Here is a 21,564-nt window from a genome sequence, read left to right as displayed (position 1 = left end):
TGTCAAGAAACTATTGAATGATCAAATGTATTATGGTACACCATTGTACGATGAAGTATTATACAACCATTATAGATCATGTTATAGAAGAATTTTTAATGAATCTGGAGTCACAATATTTTTGTGACCTTTCTTTAATGTATTATGAAAAATTTCCCCCAAAATAAAAAAAACCATAAATTGGAAAAAAAAATAGTCTTTTAAATTTGTTAAAAATTATGCTGAGTGTATATTATTTTTATCTGGTCCCAAGAGTGTTATGACAATTGTTTTAGAAATACAGAATAAAATTAAAATTATCACTAATGCTGTCACACTTTTAATAATGGCATTTTCCCCTTTATTTCCTTCTTTTTTTTTTTTCTTTTTTTTTTAAATTTATTTATTATTATTATACTTTAAGTTGTAGGGTACATGTGCATAACGTGCAGGTTTGTTACATATGTATACTTGTGCCATGTTGGTGTGCTGCACCCATCAACTCATCATTTACATCAGGTATAACTCCCAATGCAATCTATTTCCTTCTCCATATATATATATATATGTATGTGTGCATTGATGTGCATGTGTATGTATGTATATGTATACAAGTACATAAGATATAAATGTATTCACACATATTTGTAATTGCACACAATTTATACATGCAGTAGTATATAAACTGCATGTTTCACTTACTATCAAAATCTCTGGAAGCATAATTTTTATTTATTCTGATTATTTAATACACAATGACGCAACTGTGATCCCAAAATGTGCTAAGTTAAAGCCTTCAACTGCAGCTGAGGAGAGGGCAGGAACAGTATACAGGGACAGTGGCGAGTCAGGAATGATGGGCAGGTGGCCATGACCAGAGCAGCCTCCTTCCCAGGGCCAGGGACAGGGGAATGGCCTGAGGAGCAGGACCCAAGGCTAGCCCAGGGCCGGGGAAGGGGCCAGAGACCTCCCCTTCGCCTAGGTCAGGAGCTCAGAAGTAGCACATGGCTGAGGGGGCAGCTGCCTGGGAAGGGCCAGAGGCAGGGAGGTCTCATTTCCTGGGGGATTGGGGGCAGGGAGGTGCCCTGCAGGAGAAGTCAGCAGGGGCCGCCTGTCCCTAGGGTGGGGGTCATGCTGGAGCATGCTGCAGCAAGAAAGACCTGAGGCAGGTGCAGGGCCTGATAACCCAGCTGGCTGGGCTGGGGGGTGCTTCCAGGCAGCCTGGCCCAGGGAGCAGTCCTGACTCTGCAGGGGATGCCCAGCGAGGGGCTGCAGAGCCCTCAGGACCTCTCTTCTCTCCTTAGAAAGGAGCTGAGGAACCCATAGTGCAAATCTGTGGACCACTCAGTTATGCAGAGAGCCTGTGCCTGAAGGTGGACACTGGGGTGGGCCCCCTCCACCACCTCAGCCTCCACCGCTGTCCTCAGTACAGCTGCTTCTGGTAAGAGTGCAGGCCGAGGACGCCACACCTCCATCTGGGCTGACGTGGTCCGCTTCTGAAACTTGAGCTCTCCTAAGTACATCATGGACCGAAGGACAGACAGGCTGCGGGCCCCGATATCCTGGCAGCTGTGCTGGAAGGCTGCTATGAGGTAGGGCACGAACTTCTGAATGGACCCTTTGTCCTGGATGGAGCCCATGACACCCTGCACAATCTTTACCTTATCTTCCTTGGTGAAGTATCGTTTCTGGCTGCTGCTGCTCTTCTCCATGGCATCCAGCAAGCTCATGCCCCCGTACTTCTTGAGCTGTACCCCATCTGAGAAGTACTCGCTAGGGGCCTCCATGATGGCAGCCATCAGGGAGCCCATCATCACTGTGGAGGCTCCAAGGGCCAGGGCCTTGACCACGTGCCCCATGGTCTGGACGCCACTGTGATGGACACACCAAAGTGCTGGGCATACTTGGCCACCTTATACGCAGCAGTGCCCTGGGGCCGACCTCAGGCCATCACTTCCTGGGTGATGCAGATGGAGCTGCAGCCCATGCCCACGTGCAGTCCGTCCACACCAGCATCAATCAGATTCTTGGCCTGGGCTGCTGTCACCACATTCCTCCCAATCACCTGGAGGTGGGGATACTTCTGTTTGATGTAATGCACCATGGTGATTTGATAGACCCAGTTCCCTTGGGAGGAGTCCAAGACTATGACATTGACGCCTACCCAGGTGAGCAGGTCCAGGTGGTATTTGTCATCCTCATGGGTGCTCACAGCTGCCCAGTGCAGCAGGTGCTTGGGGAATCCTTGGAGATCAGAGGGTAGTCTCGGTTCTTCAGATTGGTGTGGGCGATGATGGCCACTAGCTCATGGCGATCATTGACTATAGGCAGCTTCCCTTTCTTGCTACCCTGAAGGATCTCATTTGCCTCTTTCAATGTCACACCTGCTGGAACCACCATCGGCTTGATCCTTGGCTTCATCACCTCACTGAGGAGGGTGGTGTGGTCCTTCTCAGCAAGAAAGTCGATGTCTTGGGAGGTGACGATGCCCACCAGCTTGCTGCCCATGGTGCCTGTCTCAGTGATGGGAATGCCAGAGAAGCCATGCTGGATCTTGGCCTCCAGCTCATCACCCACAGTGTGCGAGGGGCTCAGCACCACGGGGTCCGTGATGAAGCCCTGTTCAAACTTCTTGACCTTACGTACCTCGTTGGCCTGGAACCCTGGGATACAGCTGTGGTGAATGAAACCAGTACCTCCCATCAGAGCCATCGCTATGGCCATGTTGGCCTCTGTCTCAGTGTCCATGGGGGGAGATCAGCGGTGTCTTCAGCATAATCTTCTGGGTCAGGGCTGAGGTCAGGTCCACCTTATCAGCTCTGAAGTCTGTGAACCCTGGGAGAATCAGGAAGTCGTTGTGGGTGAGGCCGTAGGCGCTGACGAAGAACTGCTGCGTGGTGAGCCAGTCCTCGGGCACGTAGCTGGTGCCACAGCTGGTCAGGTAGTCCGCCATGCTGCTGCAAGACCCTGCGACTTGACATAAACCCCCGCGCGGCCGCCTGCGGCTGCCGCCTTCACTGCTGCTGCTGACGCTGCGGGCCAGGGGACTGTAAGCATATTTTTAATGCCCATGTAAGGTCAAATCATAATGGTGCTTATTTAACCACTTAGTGTTGGGTGCCTTGGTCACTTTCATGGAAACTGTTACTAATATAAATAACACTAATATAAATATAAATTACTAATATAAATAATATTAATACAAATAAATATAAATAAAAAACAATACTTTTACTAATATAAATATATATTAGTAAATATATATTTACTAATATAAAAAATTATAATATAATATATAATTATTATTTATTTATAATATATGAGCTATTTATATTATATATTTACTAATATAAGTAACACTGAGTTCATCTGCATTGAGCTGTGAAAGGAGTGGAGCCTGGGAGGTTTTTTATGGACTAAATATTCCCAGGAGGAAAAGGGAGTAGGATTTATGATCACTTATCCAGATCCTGCTATACAATTTCTCCTTATCTCATACTTGTAGTCCGTCAGCAAATCTTGTTGCTTGTATCTTCAAAATATCCCTTGACTCACCCACCTTTCTCCCTTTCCCATGCACCCCCCCAGTCCTGGCTGGTGCCATGACTCCCCTGGATCACTGCAATAGCTTGCTCACTGATATTTCTCTTCCACTTTGCCCTTGCTTCTCCATATTCTGTTAATAAATCTTGATTAAAACAAACAGTCCCATGACATTCCCCAGATAAAAACCATGTAATAGCATCCATTAGAATTTATTAAAAAATCCAAACTATTTACCAATCCAAACTATGAGGTCCTGTGTGATCTAGCCTTGTCTATTCTCCAATCTCATCCATTACTACGTTCCCCTAACTCATTAAATGCTATTCCAGATAATCTCTATTCAACTTTTCAAATTTGCCAAGCTCTTTTTTACCCTGTAACCTCTGAGTATGCCACTCCCTTTGCCTAAAACTTTCTTCTTGTTCTTCACTTGACAGGTTATTTCAGTTTTTATTTACAATTCTTTTTATTTAAAAAATTATTTTTACTTTTTGTGGGTACGTAGTAGGTGTATATATTTATGGGGTACATGAGATATTTTAATACAGGCATGTAATGTGAAATAATGACATCATGGAGAATGAAGTCTCCATCCCCTTGAGCGTTTATCCTTTGTGTTACAAACAATCCAATTATATATTTTTTGTTATTTAAAAATGTACACTTAATTCATTGACTATAGTCACTCTGTTGTGCTATTAAATAGTAGGTCTTACTCATTCTTCCTTTTTTTTTTTGTAGTCTGTTTATTTCTTGTTCTTTGGATTTCAGCCTACCTTCATGGTGTGAACTCACTTGGTTATAATGCATTGCCTTTTGATATATTTTTCTATTTGATCTGCTCATATTTTGTGGGGCACTTTTGCGTGTATGCTTGCGAGGAAAGTTGGTCTAGAGTTTTCTTATGATGGCTTGCTCTGGTTTTGGAATCAGGGTAATACTATCATCCTAACATGAGTTGGGAAGTATTCCCTCCTGAACACTAGTTTCTGAAATAATTTGTGTAGGACTCTTTCTTTTTTTCCTTAAATGTTTGATAGAGTACAGCAGAGAAGACATCTGGGCCTGAAGTTTACTTTGTGGGAGGATTTTAAACTATGGGTTCATTTTCTTTAATTGATACAGGGTTGTTGAAGGTTTCTATTTTTTTTTTTTTTTGAAAAAGCTTTGATAATTTGTATCTTTCCAGGAATTTGTCCATTTCATCTAGGTTGTCAAATTTATAGGCATAAGGGTTTTTTAATCCTTTTAATATCTGGAAGGTCTGTAGTAGTGCACCAGACTTTATTTCTGATAGTCTCTTTTTCTTCTTGATCGGTCTACCTAGATTTATCATTTTAATTTTTTTTTTAAAAAGAGAATCAGCTTTGGGTTTCATTAGTTTTCTGTTATTTCTTAATTAACTTCTCAGCCTGAATGTCTCCTCCAAAAGGATGTCTCCCGACAGTTCTACTTCAGGTGGCTTCCCCTTTCTCTTGCCTTCTTCTCTGATTGTTTTCTACCTCAGGTCTATGTGTAATTATTTTTGTTATGTGTTATGTGCTTTTTTGCTTCTATGTTACTTGCAGATATTGGAGAATAGTAATAAGTCTGCCCAACATGGTAATGTGCCTGGTGCATTTCCAAGAACATATATGGTGGTTTTCAAATATGCTAGCAGAGCAGTATCTATAGTGGTTAGGAGACTAGGGTCTAGAGTTGGCTCATCTCAGCTTGAATCCTGGCTACACCATACACTAAATGTGACCCTGAACATGTGTGACTATGAACACAAATTCTGATCCCTTCTAAGATGAAGGCTGTGCAACATGGCAGCTGTGATCAGGAGGCCTAGGGTTTTAGTTCTGGCTCTGTTACCTGTCAGCTGTGTGATTCTTGCGGCAATTACTTCTCTGAGACCCAGTGATATGGTTCGGCTGTGTCCCCACTCAAATCTCATCTTGAATTGTAATTCCCACAACTCCCCCATGTTGTGGGAGGGATCCAGTGGGAGGTAATTGAATCATGGGGGTGGGTCTTTCTTATGCTGTTCTCACAATAGTGAGTAAGTCTCATGAGATCCAATGGTTTCAAAAAGAGGAATTCCCCTGCGCAAGCTCTCCCTCTTTGCCTGCTGCCATCCATGTAAGATGTGACTTGCTCCTTTGCTTTCTACCTGATTGTGAGGCCTTCCCAGCCATGTGGAACTGTAAGTCCATTAAACCTTTGTCTTCCCAGTTTCAGTTGTATCTTTATCAGCAGCATGAAAAGGGACTAATACACCCAATTTTCTCTTCTTTAAAATGATCTGATGCAAGCAGTACCTAATCATGGGATTACTGGGAGGAACTGGATAAGACAGACATGAGTAGGATCTAGCCCAGGGTTGGCCTGTTGCATATGAGGCATTCCCTCAAACTCTCCTTTCCCAGAACTTCAGCTCTCCCCACCAGAGGGTAAGCATCACTGTAGCAGACACTTTACATGTTTTGTGCACCTCTGTACCCCCACTACCTTGATCAGTGTGGTCAGACAGGCACTGAAAAATGCCTGTGAAATGGATTCTTCTTTTTGTTGCTTATTAAATCTGCAACCATGAGTTGAGTGTCCTGAAGCTCAGCAGGGCAACGATGGCTTCAACAATCTGGGCCTTGCTTGTCTCAGGTGAGCTGCTCCTTTTCCTTTTAGGAATCTTCTAAACTGCTGGGATTCCCAGGGTGAGGACAGGACCTTTAGGGATCTTGCAAACCCCAGCAGAATATCAGTTTCCTTCACAGAAGTGGGTCTACCTTCCTTCAACCCTGGTTTGCAAATTCCAGACATGACACTGTGCTATTTGCTAACTTGGCCTGGCAAGAGCACAGGTGTTTATTCAAAGGCTGCGGGACTCCATGATAGAGAGTAGCAACAGAGCCAGCAGGATCCTGTAAGTACTCCTCATGCAACTACCTGGGGTGGATTTAAAGTCAGCTCAGGGCAGTCTCAATACCAGAGTTGGAGGAAAGAGGTTGTGTGTACATTGTCCTCTGCGGATTGCTGCTGTTGTTTATACCTTGTGGTTTCCTTTGGTGGAGACAAATCCACCCTGCTTTTCTCATCCACCTTCCTACACAAATATATCTTGTTTTCTAGTGCTGAAACGGAGCATGGAAACGGGCTGGGTCTAGTGCTGAGATCTTCTGCTTAGCTCTTGCAAATACAGAAAGAACTTCCCTGTGTATGATTAGGACTGAAGTACATGTGCTTGGTTCAACATTCCTTCAATCAACAGGAAATCCAGTCATCATCCCTAGCCCTCCATTCCATTCTTTGTCTCACTTCATGGTATCCCTTAGGGGTAAAGATTTCTGAATTCAAAGCCAGCTGAGCTGGGTTCAAATCTCCACATGTCCATTTATGAGATGAACATCATGTCTTCTGTCTGATTCATTTGTCTTAGTTTCTGCCTCTGCAAATGGAGATAATGACAATATGTACTCTGGCATGTTCTCGGGAGGCTGAAATAACACCCAGGCTTGCTGCTCATCGCACAACCTAGCTTTCCTACCTTCCTTTTCTCCCTTCATGAATCCCCCCATGTCCTGCTACCTGTTGCCTTTCTGTTCATAAGAATATTTTGAATTCCTGCCTTATTCTCCTTCTCTAGAAGTGAAGGAGCTGACTTCCCTAAAGTCCATGGAATGCCATTTTACTTCGTTAGAAAAAAAATCACATTTTGTCATGTGCATTCTCATCTATCCATTCAACGGACATCATCGGAGCACCTTCTGGGGGTCAGACCACTTCCAGCTACTAGGGATTCAGAGACAAACTAGTGGCCTGGCGCGGTGGCTCAGGCCTGTAATCCCAGCACTTTGGGAGGCTGAGACGGGCGGATCATGAGGTCAGGAGATCGAGACCATCCTGGCTAACCCGGTGAAACCCCGTCTCTACTAAAAAATACAAAAAACTAGCCAGGCGAGGTGGCGGGCACCTGTAGTCCCAGCTACTTGGGAGACTGAGGCAGGAGAATGGCATAAACCTGGGAGGCAGAGCTTGCAGTGAGCTGAGATCCGGCCACTGCACTCCAGCCTGGGCGACAGAGCGAGACTCCGTCTTAAAAAAAAAAAAGACAAACTAGTCATGCTCCCTCTCTTCAAGGGACTTAGAATCATCCCCAGAGGAGGATGCTGTGAACAACCTCAAGTGTGATGCTGTGGCCAGCTTGGTTGTACTAGGGTGGTGGGATTTGGGAGCTTTTTCTTATTTTTATTTATTTATTTTAAATTTTTTTAATTAAAAAAATTTTAAATAGAGACAGTGTCTCGCTATATTGTCCAGGTTGGTCTCAAATTCCTGGTCTGAAGCAGCCCTCCCTCCTCAGTCTCCCAAAGTGCTAGGATTACAGATGTGGGCCACTGTGCCAGGCCACTTTTTCTCATGTTTAATTTAAAAAAGAATTTGAACAGGATTAAAAAGAAAGTAAAAAAAAAAAAAAAATTCCCCAAGCAAACAAACAACACCTCTTTCACGAATTTCTCTTCTAAGAATGGTCATCATAGTGGATATTTCAGATGGGTGAGTATGCATGCCCCATTTTATCCAAGTTTCTCACAGTGCTTGGGAGTAAGTCTTTTTTCACACACAGTTCCATGCATGAAAGGTGGCTGTGCAAAAAACTTCTTTTAACATGTCTGGCTATACTGTACATATATCTATACACATGTATGCATGTATGTGCATATGCATATGTGCATATACATACATACCTTTGCATATATATATGCATACATTTTACTTTGCTTTATTTAGAATTATTATTTTTGGAGATAGAGTCTTGCTTTGTCACCCAGGCTGGAGTGCAGCGGCACGATCTTAGCTCTCTGCAACCTCCGCCTCCTGGGTTCAAGCCAGTCTCCTGCCTCAGCCTCCTGAGTAGCTGGGATTACACGTGTGCACCACCAAGCCCAGCTAATTTTTCTGTTTTTATCAGAGATGGGGTTTCACCATGTTGGCCAGGCTGATCTCAAACTCCTAACCTCAGGAGATCTGCCCACCTCAACTCAGCCTTCTAAAGTGCTGGAATTACAAGTATGAGCCACCATGCCCAGCCTTATTTGGAATTTCATAGGGAATTCTTATGTTATTAAAACTAAGGCTTATAAGGGCTGCCAAATGGCCTGCCATATGGCTGGTCTCAAATGCATTTAAACACCCCCTCCCCCACTGATTTTTTTATTTTACATGGTTTTCTTATATTTGAAAGTTAGTATCTCTGTTAAACATTGGGCCAGCTGATTCTACCGCCCAGGAGACGCAGGCAACACCTCAAAAGTCCACAGCTCTCTTGGCCCTGATGTGACTGTTCTATTTCACAGCTCATTTTTCTGTGTCTGCAGAAAGACAAAGTACAAACTGTTAACTTTGGAGGTTTTTGTCAGCTTCATTAAAGGACAAGGATTTTCCTCTCTGGGGGACTGGCTTCATGTTTCAATGGTCGTGGTCAGCATTGCTGGGTGAGGATCCTTAGGCTTTTTGTTAGGGATTCAGGGCCTTCTGGCTTCTCCAGGCTTCCATCTCTAGAGAAGACTCGGGATGAACTCTGAATTCTTCTAGACCACGGCTACCAACTCGGCTCCAGACCCAGAGCGGCACTGCTTTAATCTTGGCAAAGAAGACTAAAGACTTTTTTGTGTAACTAATTAAAAGTTTGCTTCAGGCTTCTTTCATTTTATGCCTCTGCTGTGCTCTTATAACGTTTAGCACCTCCCCTGTTGTCATATCATTTATCATATTGTGGAGTTTCAGGTATTTTATTTTGGTTTTCCTGTCAATCTTCCTCCTAGACTCTGCACTCACGAGGGATGTAGAAACCTGACCTGTTTCTCCTCATACCCCTGCCATCGACTGCAGCCCCTGCACACGGTGGGGTCTACAGTGTTGATGGGAGCCAAGGGATTGTTTTAGTGATTTTTAAGGCTGGATATTTACTTTTAGGTATGCTTTGCACTTTTTCTCTAGGGAATCAGGACTCAGTACAGAAACTTGGCATTGTCATGTGGGCACTCTGGAGAATCCAATAATTGGAAAAAATAAAAATGCACGTGGAGAACACCATTCCTTCCCATAGCCAGGTAAAATTGTGCTCATGCAAGCTTCCCACGTGCAAGAGTGCTTTTAATCTAATCAGATGGAAAGCCAGAGGCAGAGGGGAATGAATGTAACTTACATATTGACTATTTTTTTTTTGAGACGGAGTCTCACTCTGTCGCCCAGGCTGGAGTGCAGTGGCCGGATCTCAGCTCACTGCAAGCTCCACCTCCTGGGTTTACGCCATTCTCCTGCCTCAGCCTCCTGAGTAGCTGGGACTATAGGCACCCGCCACCTCGCCCGGCTAGTTTTTTGTATTTTTTAGTAGAGACAGGGTTTCACCGTGTTAGCCAGGATGGTCTCGATCTCCTGACCTCGTGATCCGCCCGTCTCGGCCTCCCAAAGTGCTGGGACATATTGATTATTAAGTCATTTATTCTAGTAGTATTTGTTGGACTCTTACAATACTCCTTCCTCAAAGTGGCCCTCCTCCAGGGCATGGTACCACCATCCTCCCAGACGCCCAGGCTAAACTTCTTGCTACCGCCATTTTCCTCACACCCCTCACCCTGTGACTACACCTGCTACATAGTATTCATATCCATCCACTTTTCTCTTTTCTTTACTGGCCCAAGTCCATCTAATCTTTTACCTGGACAGGTTCAATAACAGATGAACAGATGACAGAATGAATACATCGAACAGTTTCTTCAAACTGGTTTGTGTGAAGAGAAATAGCATTTATATTTTTATTTAGTCCTAGAGAAAAAATAATAACCCTTTGCATCTGCCTACTCTCGTTTTCACAGTCCCTTCACAAATATTGTATCTTTGGCTATGCTCATGTGTAGGTTCTGTATTTTAAGAAGGACATTGATAAACTGGGCTTGTTAAACGGAACATGACTAAGGGAGGTACAGGCTGCTGGAAGTGGTTCCCGAATAATGTCAACGAAAGGATAAATGTTTGCATTTCTGAGAGTGGAGAGAAATGGGGAAGTAAGAGGGGTGAGTAGATTGTTATAGTTATTTGAAGGGCTTCCATCTTGAACACAGAGCAGATACATTCCATGGTGCTCTAGAATCTAAGGGAAGAAGCAGAGCCCGTAGAGACAGAATCTGCCTCCAAAAAGTATGTAGAAGAGCAGTGAGCTGGCAAATTAAGTCTAGAGTTCTGTCATTAGAGGTAGTCAGCAGAGTAAACATGTTGGGGGCAGGGATTCTGGCTTACATATGGACTCTCTTGTTTTGTAGATTCTGTGAGGTTATTAGGACTTCTGGCGATATTCTCATCTATAGATGGGTATTGCTTCAGCTGCCTAAACCCGTATCTCCCTGTACCCTCAAAACATTCAAGAGCCATGGCCATAAAACATCAAGAAGATGAAATATTTTGGAGATTAGTAGTACCCTTGATGGTTAGAGTTATATGTGGCTGTGATTCTTCTTGTATGTATTCTGGTCTCATTTAAGATGTCTATCTTTGGACAAGTTTACATTTTCCCATCTTCACTTTCTTTGTCCTTAAAAAAAAGTTACAGTTTGCTCTGCAAAATGTCTGCAAATTGCTTCCCAACTTGTGCGAGGAGAGCCCTTCCCCCATCCCCAAGTGTGTTGTTTGTTTCAGTGATGGTGATTCAGAGGCTGTGATGTATCGGCTTATCTGGTTTGGGTGTCAGCTTTCTCACGACTAGATGTATGTCTTTGGACAAGTTTACATTTTCCCATCTTCACTTTCTTTGTTTAAAAAAGAAGTTACTGTTGCTGCTGATAGTATCTACTCCACGTAGTTGAGAGTGGGTCTCCTATTAGAGAAAATAAAATAAATTGCTATATTAGCATCTTCCCAGCTAGTCTTTGAGCTTCTTGATGTCAAGGATCATTCATTCTTTTCTTCCCAGTGCCTACCATAGGGGATGGCACAGAGTAGACAATACATGCTTGTTAAATGACGCAGCAACTGAGGCATCCACCCCGTATCTGTGAGTGGGGTACATCTCTCAGATTAAGAGTGCCCCAGTGCAAGAGTGATCTAGAACAGCGGAGGAAGGGAGGATAAATGTAGTCTTTGATTCTCAAGATTCTAGAGAGACCCAAGTTTGAATCCTAGCTCTACCTCTTGCTAGCTCTGTGGTCTTAGACAAGTTGCTTAACCTCTCTGAGCCCATGTTAGTCCATTCTTGTGTTGCTATAAAGAAACACCCAGGGCAGCCTGTCATGGTGGCACATGCCTGTAATCCCAGCTACTTGGGGGGCTGAGGTGCAAGAATTGCTTGAACCCAGGAGGTTGAGGTTGCAGTGAGCAGAGATCATACTACTGCACTCCAGCCTGAGCAATGGGGTGAGACTCTGTCTCAAGAAGAAGAAGGGGGAAAAAAAAATACCCAAAGGTAGGTAATTTGTAAAGAAGAGAGATTTAATTGGCTCATGGTTCTGCAGGCTATACAGGAAGCATGGTGTTGGCTTCAGCTTGGCTTCTGGTGAGGCCTCAGGAGGGTTCCAGTCATGGTGGAAGGAGAAGGAGGGCAGCATATCACATGGCGAGAGACAGAGCAAGAGAGAAGGGGATCAGTGCCACACTCTTTTAAACAACCAAATCTCATGTGAACTAAGAGCGAGAGCTCACTCATTACCAAGGGGATGGTGCTAGGCCATTCATGAGGACACTGCCCCCATGATCTAATCACCTCCCACCAGGCCCCACCTGCAACACAGGTCCCATTCCAACATGAGATTTGGAGGGAACAAACATCCAAACCATATCAGAACCTTTGTGTCCTCATTGAAATAATTGGTGAAAATATCACCAATGTCTAGGAGTTCCTGTGATGATTAGGTGAGCTAATTCTGTAAAATATACCCCTCACAATCTACAAACATACTCATTGCTCCATAAATACTAACTGCCATTACTGTCATCTTTAGGATTTCCACCATGTTGTCAGCTTTTCCTGTCACCCTTGCCTCCACAAAAGTGGTTTGATGTTCTAGAAATTGAGACTAAACTAAACTTTGAATAGATTTTCCCAAACCTGCCAAAATATCCTTCAAATTATAGCAATAACCGTTCCCCTGTAGAGTGGGGCTGTCTCTCCAATGGAAGACCTGAAGGTTGTGTGAGGGATGCTTTTTCTCTTGTCTCCCTCTACTTTTAGCCTGAGATCTATAACAATTTCCAAGGCAGGGATGGTAAAGTAGACTGACAGCCCTAGTCTTCCTTGCAGGGAGATTAGGCTCTTGTCCCAGGTTTATAATTGGTATCCCAAATAATGGATTGAGAGGGTTGGCCAGAGGGGAGAAGAACTGGCAACATTACCGCCCTAAATGACCCCTGGGATTCTGGCCAAAAACGGGGAGCAATCTTTCTTGAAGGCCCAACATCTGCTGTTGCTCAGAAAGCTTCCTGGCAGTTTGAGCCAACTTAATTAGACTGTTCTCTTACAGTGCTCAGAGGTTTTAATCCTTTGGGACAAGAGATAGCTCTGAGTTACTTAACTTACCTGGTTCTTGTGTATGCTTCTTCATGTTGTGGTGTTTAGTTTCTTTTCTCTCTAAGGTGAGCCAGTTGGATCCTCCAGGAAACAGATGCTGAGATGGAGTTAGGGGCACAAGAAGTTTATTGAGGGGGCATAAGCACCTGGGAAAAATAAAATAGGGAAGGCAGGAAGTAGAATTGTGCATCGGAGAGCCTCAGACCACTGTGCAGACTGGACAGTCTGCCAACCTAACCAGAAAGCTTTGGAGCAGAGGTCGCCCATGAAAGGAGCCCCATGTTGGGCAGAAGTTGCCAGGCCCCATGTCCCCATCACTCCCTGTCACTGGCTGTGGACTGCTCTGGCAGAATGTGACTTCAGCTCAAAATAAAAGTGAATCCTGAGGGCTCTGAAGCCAGACGATGTCAGTAACCTGTACCCAGTGGCTGAACGACACATTCTTTTTTGAAGGCAGATCAGATCCAAGTGTCTCCTCCATGGAAGTCACACCTGGAGAATCACACATTGCAAAGCATTGGTCAGCATGTCTGTGATGGATTAACTCAAGTGGTTAGGGAGCCTGGTTGACTGCCACCATCTGGGCCATTCAAGTCAGTTTTCTCCACAAATATTTATTTACACTTACTGGGTGCTAATCATCCTGGTGGGAGAACTAATTTGTTGTAAAGTGAATCCAGCAGGGAGGGACTATGCCTTCAAATAACATAAAGCTGCACAGATGGAATGAACAGTGTGGACAAACAACCATTTTAAAAGATGTGAACTGAAAAGCATCTTACAGGAGTTACAAAGATCATCACTGTAATAATGGCTATCATTTATTGAATCATCAGGATGTGCCAGGTGCTTTCCACATGCCGTCTCATTTCACTGGGAGGTGAATGGGCTTATTACTCCCATTTTACTGACGAGGAAATGGAGGTGCAGAAAAAAGTAACTTGACCAACATCAGTTGTTGAAGGTGCATTTCCCCATTTCCATCACCAGCTCTGTGATCCAACACTCAACATCTCTTGCCAGGACAACCAAAGGTCTTCGAATTACTCTCCTTCCCACAAGCATCTTTGCTTTTTGCTCAAACTCCATCCTCTCTACTGAAGCCAGTGGGGTCTTTCAAAATGCAAACCCAATCATGTTGTTTCCCTGCTGAAAACGGTTTCATGGCTTCCCATTGCTATGGGGATAGGAATAAAATTTTTCTCTGTGGCCTTCAAAGCACTTCATGACTGACCTCTTCTACCTCTGGAGCCCCACTTCTTACCTTCTCTTTGCAAAAGTGATATTGGCCTTCTTGCAGTTTCCCTCATGTCCCCCTTCACCTGTCTGACATGGGCCCTTTGCACCTGCTGTTCATTCTGCTGATACTTCTTGACTAGTAATTCTTCTCATGTACTTAAATAGCACTCGCTACAATTTGTGATGTTGCATTTACTTTTGTGATTGACTAACTCCTGCCTCCCTGAACTCCCTCAGTGAAGCTCCATAAGAATGGAGAATTATCCATCTTCACTGTTGTATCCCCAGCACTCGGTACAGTGCCTCTTGCAACCTTGGGCACTTCATGGAATGAGTAGGTGTTTCAGTACTGGTGTTTGAAATAACAAACATTCTGAGTTCAATACCATGTTGAAAAAGAGTTCCTTCTATTTGGGAGTGAGGGAGGGTCCTGAAGGTATCTTCTAGGAAGTAGCATTTGAATCCAGCCTTTGAAGTGAGTTACCTTTATTCTTTTTCTGACTCCAGTAAACAAGCCAGCAAACCAAACCCTTAGAGATGGCAAAACTACGTTAGCAGAGCAGGTGCAGATCTCTTCTGACTCGTCCTACTCTCGGAGGACAGCAGCTCCAGATAGTATCATCCTTGTGAAAAACCAACAACTTCCACATTTTCTTTGAGCCAGAGGAACACTGGTTAGCTGAGGAGGGGGGTGCAAGGGAGGGAGACAGGATGGCATCCTCTTTCCTTTTCTCAGTTACTTATTTCTCCCAGTGCTGAATCTAGGCACTCCAGAGACAGGGCCCTGAATTCTGAGCTCTAGTGATTTGCATTTAATTACTAAGAATTTTTTTTTTCTCTTTTAAAATTGTAATGCTGCTTGCAGCATTAAAAGGAGTTCCTTCTGGAATGAAAACACCAAGCTTTTGAGTAAGTATCTTTTATGCTGAACGTGGGGAGTCATCCAAAATAGGGAGTTGATTTTCATAATGGTTTTGCAATTACTCATAATGATGTCCTTTGTAAGTCTTGAAGGTCAAGGAAAAAAATCATAGGTCAGATGCACAAGGTATGGGGAATGTTAGAAATTGCTTTGATCTAAATTCCTCTAAGATGGGTGGTTTTTTGGAGCGTTTTCTAAATTATTTTGAACAACTGTTTGGAGAACACAAACTGAAATAACCGAAATCAATACTAGTTTTATTTATTTATTTTTCCTTTTTAAAAATTTCCATAGGTTTTTTTTTTGTTTTTTGTTTTTTTTTTTGGTTTTGGGGGGGACTGTTGGTATTTGGTTACATGCGTAAGTTCTTTAGTGGTGATTTCTGAGATTTTGGTGCACCCATTACCCTAGCAGTAGACATTGAATCCAATTTATAGTCTTTTATTCCTCACCACCCTTTCCCCCGAGTCTCCAATGTCCATTGTGTCATTCTTAGTCCTTTGCATTCTCATAGCTTAGCTCCCACTTATAAGTGAGAACATAAAATGTTTGGGTTTCCATTCCTGAGTTACTTCACTTAGGAAAATAGTCTTCAGTTCCATTCAGGTTGCTGCAGATGCCATTAATTCATTCATTTTTATGGCTGAGTTTTATTCCATCATGTATGTATGTATATATGTATGTGTATGTATGTATATATACACATTTTCTTTAGCCACTCATCAATTAATGGACATTTGGGCTGGTTCCATATTTTTGCAGTTGTGAATTGTGCTGCTATAAACATGTGTGTGCAAATGTCTTTTTGGTAGAATGACTTCTTTTCCTCTGGGTAGATACCCAGTAGTGGGATTGCTGGGTTAAATGGTAGTTCTACTTTTAGCTATTTAAGGAATCTCCACACTGTTTTCCATAGTGGTTGTACTACACCCACCAGCAGTGTAAAAGTGTTTCTTTTCACCACATCCATGCCAACATCGATTTTTTTAATTTTTTGATTATGGCCATTCTTGCAGGAATAAAGTGGTATTGCATTGTGGTTTTGATTTGCATTTCCCTGATCATTAGTGATGTTGAGCATTCGTTCATATGTTTGTTGGCCATTTGTATGTCTTCTTTTGAGAACTGTCTGTTCATGCCCTTAGCCCACTTTTGTTTGGGCTTGCTAATTTGTTTTCCAATTGTTTTTTTCCCCTTGCTAATTTGTTTGCGTTCCTTGTAGATTCTAGATATTAGTCCTTTATTGGATGTATGGTTGTGAAGATTTTCTCACACTCTGTGGGTTGTGTGTTTACTCTGCTGACTGTTCTTTTGACTGTGCAGAAGCTCTTTAGCTTCATTAAGTCCTGCCCATTTTTCTTTGTTTTTGTTGCATTTGCTTTGGGTTCTTGGTCATGAAATCTTTGCCTAAGCCAATGTCTAGAAGGGATTTTCCCATGTTCTAGAATTTTTACAGTTTTAGGTCTTAGATTTCAGTCCTTGATCCATCTTGAGTTGATTTTTGCTTAAGGTGAGAGACAAGGATCCACTTTCATTCTCCTACATGTTAGACGAAGGGTGTTAAGAAAGAAGGTACAGAAGAGTTGGATGCAGTTTAGGGATTTGCTCACATTTATGAGCCATCCTTGTCTCTACCACTGCCCACCTCTGGCTCACCAGGATCTAGGATATGCCAATAGCTGCAGATTTAGTTAGGATCCCTTTCCAGTCCCTGGGTTTCAGGAAGGCTTAGGGACAAGGAGGAAGAGCAAAAGTGGGCTCAGACAGCCCATCTAATGGAACTGGTGATCTAGTCTCGCCAGAGACTCCATTCCTTTCCTGTTGCTTCATAGATTAGATCATGGTAGGATGCAGTTTCCAAGACACCAAAATGATATATGTGGGGTGAAGATTTCGCAGGGAAGAAGCCCAGGTCCTCATTCTCAGTTTTCCAACTTCAAACATCTCTACGATTATTTGTTTAGTGTGTGCTTTAAACCACTTGCATTTTAATTTAACCACATTTATTTTAAAAAAGCAACTTGGCATCAGAGTCAGAAATGGAAAACCAGTATCACTTCCCACAAATAGAAAGTAAGTTGCAAAAATACATACAACGAAGACCAAACAGCTCAGAGACTGCTGCCTAAGGCTCAGAGCCTGAGGCCTGATCTCGCTGTTAAAAAGGGAGATTAGCGAGTGTTACAGGGTGTTTGGGACTTTTCCCCTGATGTTTTCAGAAGATTTGAAACAGACTTGAAAGGGAACAACTTTCGCACCATGTGACTTAATGTTATTTAATTCTGTCTCCTTGTACAACCTAAAAATTGTCACAGCTAACACCGTGGTACAGCCTCACACCTGGAAAAGGGATCTGGTCTTTTTCAGTAAATTGTTAATTTCGCATTGGTTCTTTGTCTCCTGGGCAGGCTCAGAGAATGTGGCTTGAGAGCGATGGAGAGGACAGATTAGTTTCAAGGAATTAGTGTTTGTAGCAGCACTATGTATGGTGGACCGACCAGTAGGGGAAGTACAAGGAGAATGGGGTACGTGGCACAGGTAGGGAGGAGGGCAGGGAAATGAGACCACCAGCAAGAAAAAACTGATAATTAGAACAGTGGAGTAAAATCTACACTTTCACTGTTGTGTCTGGACTTTGCCCCTTGGAAGACATTTGGGAAAGGTGATGTGGGGCTGGAAGTCTATGCTGACTGGCCAAGATAGTACATTGTGTGTGTGTGTGTTTTACCACAATTTAAAAAAATTAAAAGGGAAAAGAAGAACACTCTTAGTTGAGAAGCAACACACACCACGGTTCTCACACTTAAGTAAATATCAAAACCCCCAAAGGCCTGTTTAAAGCACAGATTGCTGGTACACCACCAAAGTGTCAGATTCAGTAGGTTTGGGTGAGGTCCAAGAATCTGCATTTGTTACAAGTCTCTGGGTGCTCAGGTGCTGCTGCTGGTTGGGAACTGCTTTAAACCATTTACTTTGCTACCCACAGGTCCAGAGAATGTCAGAATGTCACTATCCTCTGAGCCCTGTAGAGGCTGTCAACCTAGGAGGCACATTATAATCACCCAAGGAGTCTAAAAAACAAACATAGAAACAAAAACATGGATGCCTGGGCCCTAAACCCCCAGTGAATCTGATTTTATTAGTCTGGGGTGGGGCTTGGGCTCATATGTTTTTTAAACTGTATATGCATTTAGATATATTTTCTTTTTTTTAACTTTTTATTTCAGGGGTGCATGTGCAGATATGTTACATAGGTAAACTTGTGTCATAAGTAGATATATTTTCAAGCTTACAGAAAAGTTGAAAGAATAGTAGAAAGAACTCTTATATTCTCTTTATCCAGATTCACCAGTTGTTTGCATTTTGCCCTATTTCTTTCACACTTTGTTTTTTTGTAGAAATATCACTGAAGTGACATTGTGTTCTTCTTGGTGCATTGTATCAAGAGATGATGTCAGTTGATCTTGATATTGGTGATATTAATTTTGACTACATGGTTAAGGTAGTATCTGCAGTCTCTACTGTAAAGTTGCTATTTCCTGTTTGTAGTTAACAAGTAACTTGTAGGGAGTTCTGATGCTTTCTGCTTAGAAACTGGACTAGGAAGATGGGAGACCTGGGTTTCACTGTAGTTACTATATTTGTAGGGAGATACATTGAGACTGTGTAAATATCCTATTCCTTATCATGTTTTTAATCACCAGCTTTAGCATCCATTGATGTTTTCTAACTCCATCATTCCTTCTCTTTACTAGTGTTCTGCTCTAAGGAAGAACATTTATTTTTACTTTTATGCTTTATATTAGCATGGGCTCAAGATTCTTAATTTTTCAGTGGGTAATCATCCATTACTGTCATTATTTATATTTATGCTTAAATTTTCTCAGATTTTGTCGGTCAGCACTTCAACCTGGCTCTTGTATTCTTTTGACACGTTCTTGTCTTAGTGATCTCCGCCTGCTATGACAAAATATCATAGACTGGGTGTCTTAACCAACAAAAATTTATTTTTTTTTGTGGTTCTAAAAGCCGGAAGTCTAAGATCAGGGAGCTGGCATGGTTGGGTTTGGGTAAGGGCTCTCTTACTGGTTTGTAGATAACTGTCTTCTCTTTGTGTGCTCATATGGCCTTTTCTCAGTGCATGCTGGTGGAGAGAAAGAGAAATCTCTCTCTTCCTCTACTTATAGGTTCACCAATCCTATCAAATTGGGGTCCTACTCTTATGACCTCATTTAACCTTAGTTATCTCCTAAAAGCCCTATTGCCAAATATAGTCAATATATAGTTTTTTTTTTTTAAGTGCACATTCCCTTACTTTCTGAAACAATAAGATGCTCTAGTCTTATTTTATACTTTGCCTGCTTTAACCCTGGAATCAACAATCAGTCATTTCTCCAAGGGTCTGGTTTCCTCTTTTAAAAAATGCTTTCTGGGCCAGGCACAGTGGTTCATGCCTGTAATTCCAGCACTTTGGGAGGCCAAGGTGGGCAGATCACCAGAGGTAAGGAGTTTGAGACCAGCCTGGCCAATGTGGTGAAACCCTGTCTCTACTAAAATTACAAAAATCAGCCAGGTGTTGTGGTGGATGCCTGTACTCCCAGCTACTCAGGAGGCTGAGGCAGGAGAATCACTTGAACCCAGGAGATGGAGGTTGCAGTGAGCCGAGATTGTGCCATTGCACTCCAGCCTGGGCAACAAGAGCGAGATTCTGTCTCCAAAAAAAAAAAAAAAAAAAAAAAAAAAAAAAAAAAAAAAAAGCTTTCCAGATGAGAATAATATGCAGTCAGAACTGAGAACTAGAGTTCTAAAAGAATCCCCTCATGTATACCCACATTCTATAGATGAAGAAGCTGATATTAAGAGATGGGGAGTGACCAGCTCAAAGTCACACAGCACGCGAGTGGTGGAACTGAGCCTGTAACTCTCACTTTTCCTCAGTTCAGCACTTTTAAAAAATTGCACCCTCCTGAGCCCTCACCGTTTTGTTTGCAAGTGTCTTGTTGATTCAGGGGTATCACCCATTCACTCCATTACAGATTTAGGACATTATAACCAGGGACCCAGTCATCTTCCTTATTGGTATCTCCTCTATACCCATGGCTTGGTGCTGAGCAGAGAGTAACTGCTCCATGAAACCTTGGGGCTTCATATGATTTTTCTGACAGCCAGGTTCTGATGCTTCCCGTTTAGAAACCTGGACTAGGAGGACAGGAGACAGGGGTTTCACTGTAGCTCCTGTATTCACTCACTGGGTGATACATCAGTTCTCCTCTTTGGGTCTCATTTCTCATTGACACAAGGAAAGAAACCACACTACCTGAGCTCTCTGGTGATGTCTGGGGCAGAGTTTCCTAGACAGTGTCTTCTCTGCAGTCTTAGACACCCTGGGCAAAAGCCAAAACTGACACAGTGACACGTCTCCCTCATGTAATTGGCCAAACTAAGTCACACGATCAAACTCAAAGTCAAGGAATGAGGAACTATATCCTGCTTTTTGAGTGGCTGAGACCACAGAATCATATGGCAGGGACATGTTTCCAGTAAGGGATGAAGTATTGGGCCAATTGTGCAATCATGCAATCTACTGCAAAAGGCTTTTTTCCCCCCACTTTGTGGCCAGGGTATTCCCTAAAATACCCAGAGACTGTGGTTCTTAAATATAAGGCTGATTAAAGCTGATTGATGCCACCTGACTATAATACTGTCACTTGAGTGAAGGTGCCAATGCTACACGACAAATGTAGGAGAGATGCCATATATTAACTGTATGTTTTTAGAAGCTATGGTGGCCCTCCCACAAGTCGGGGCTGAACCCAGTGGTCCAGTAAGATGGAGAGGCCTGATGAGAAGCAGGACACATACCTGGGATGTGCCTGTGATCATTGGGATCTTCTGACAGAGGCTGCTCCTTTTGGAGCGAGGCAAGATATTAAAGGACAGTTTCCTATGAGACCTGCAGGCTGCAAGAGCAATAATACCTACCCCCATCTGCTATTATGACATACTGACCCTGCCTGCAGTGCTGAGCAACTATAACTCTGAGCCCCACTTGCTCTTCTTCCCTCTGGGTCTCAGAAAGGTTGGCTGGGTGTGGGGCTCACACCTGTAATCCCAGCACTTTGGGAGGCTGAGGCGGGTGGATCACTTGAGCCAGGAATTTGAGACCAGCTTGGCCAACATGGCGAAACCCCATCTCTACTAAAAATACAACAAATTAGCCAGGCTTGGTGGTGGGCACCTGTAATTCCAGCTACTTGGGAGGCTGAGGCAGGAGAATCACTTGAACCCAGGAGGCAGAGGCTGCAGTGAGCTGAGATCGTGGCATTGCACTCCAGCCTGT

The 21,564-nt window shown here is 43.2% G+C and overlaps 1 protein-coding gene and 1 pseudogene across 2 annotated transcripts in view; one reads left to right on the top strand and one right to left on the bottom strand.

The window, feature by feature from the left end:
* GRIN2A (glutamate ionotropic receptor NMDA type subunit 2A) overlaps nucleotides 1-21,564 on the top strand; it is a 431,623-nt gene that overhangs the window by 70,050 nt on the left and 340,009 nt on the right. The gene's annotated exons all lie outside the window — the stretch shown is intronic.
* LOC102122405 (inosine-5'-monophosphate dehydrogenase 1 pseudogene) lies at nucleotides 1,403-3,051 on the bottom strand (annotated as a pseudogene).

The sequence above is a fragment of the Macaca fascicularis genome, chromosome 20, assembly GCF_037993035.2.
Source record: "Macaca fascicularis isolate 582-1 chromosome 20, T2T-MFA8v1.1".
Lineage (NCBI taxonomy): Eukaryota > Metazoa > Chordata > Mammalia > Primates > Cercopithecidae > Macaca > Macaca fascicularis.
The sequence above is the reverse complement of the archived record's forward strand: the minus strand, read 5'-3'. Positions and strand labels throughout refer to the sequence as shown.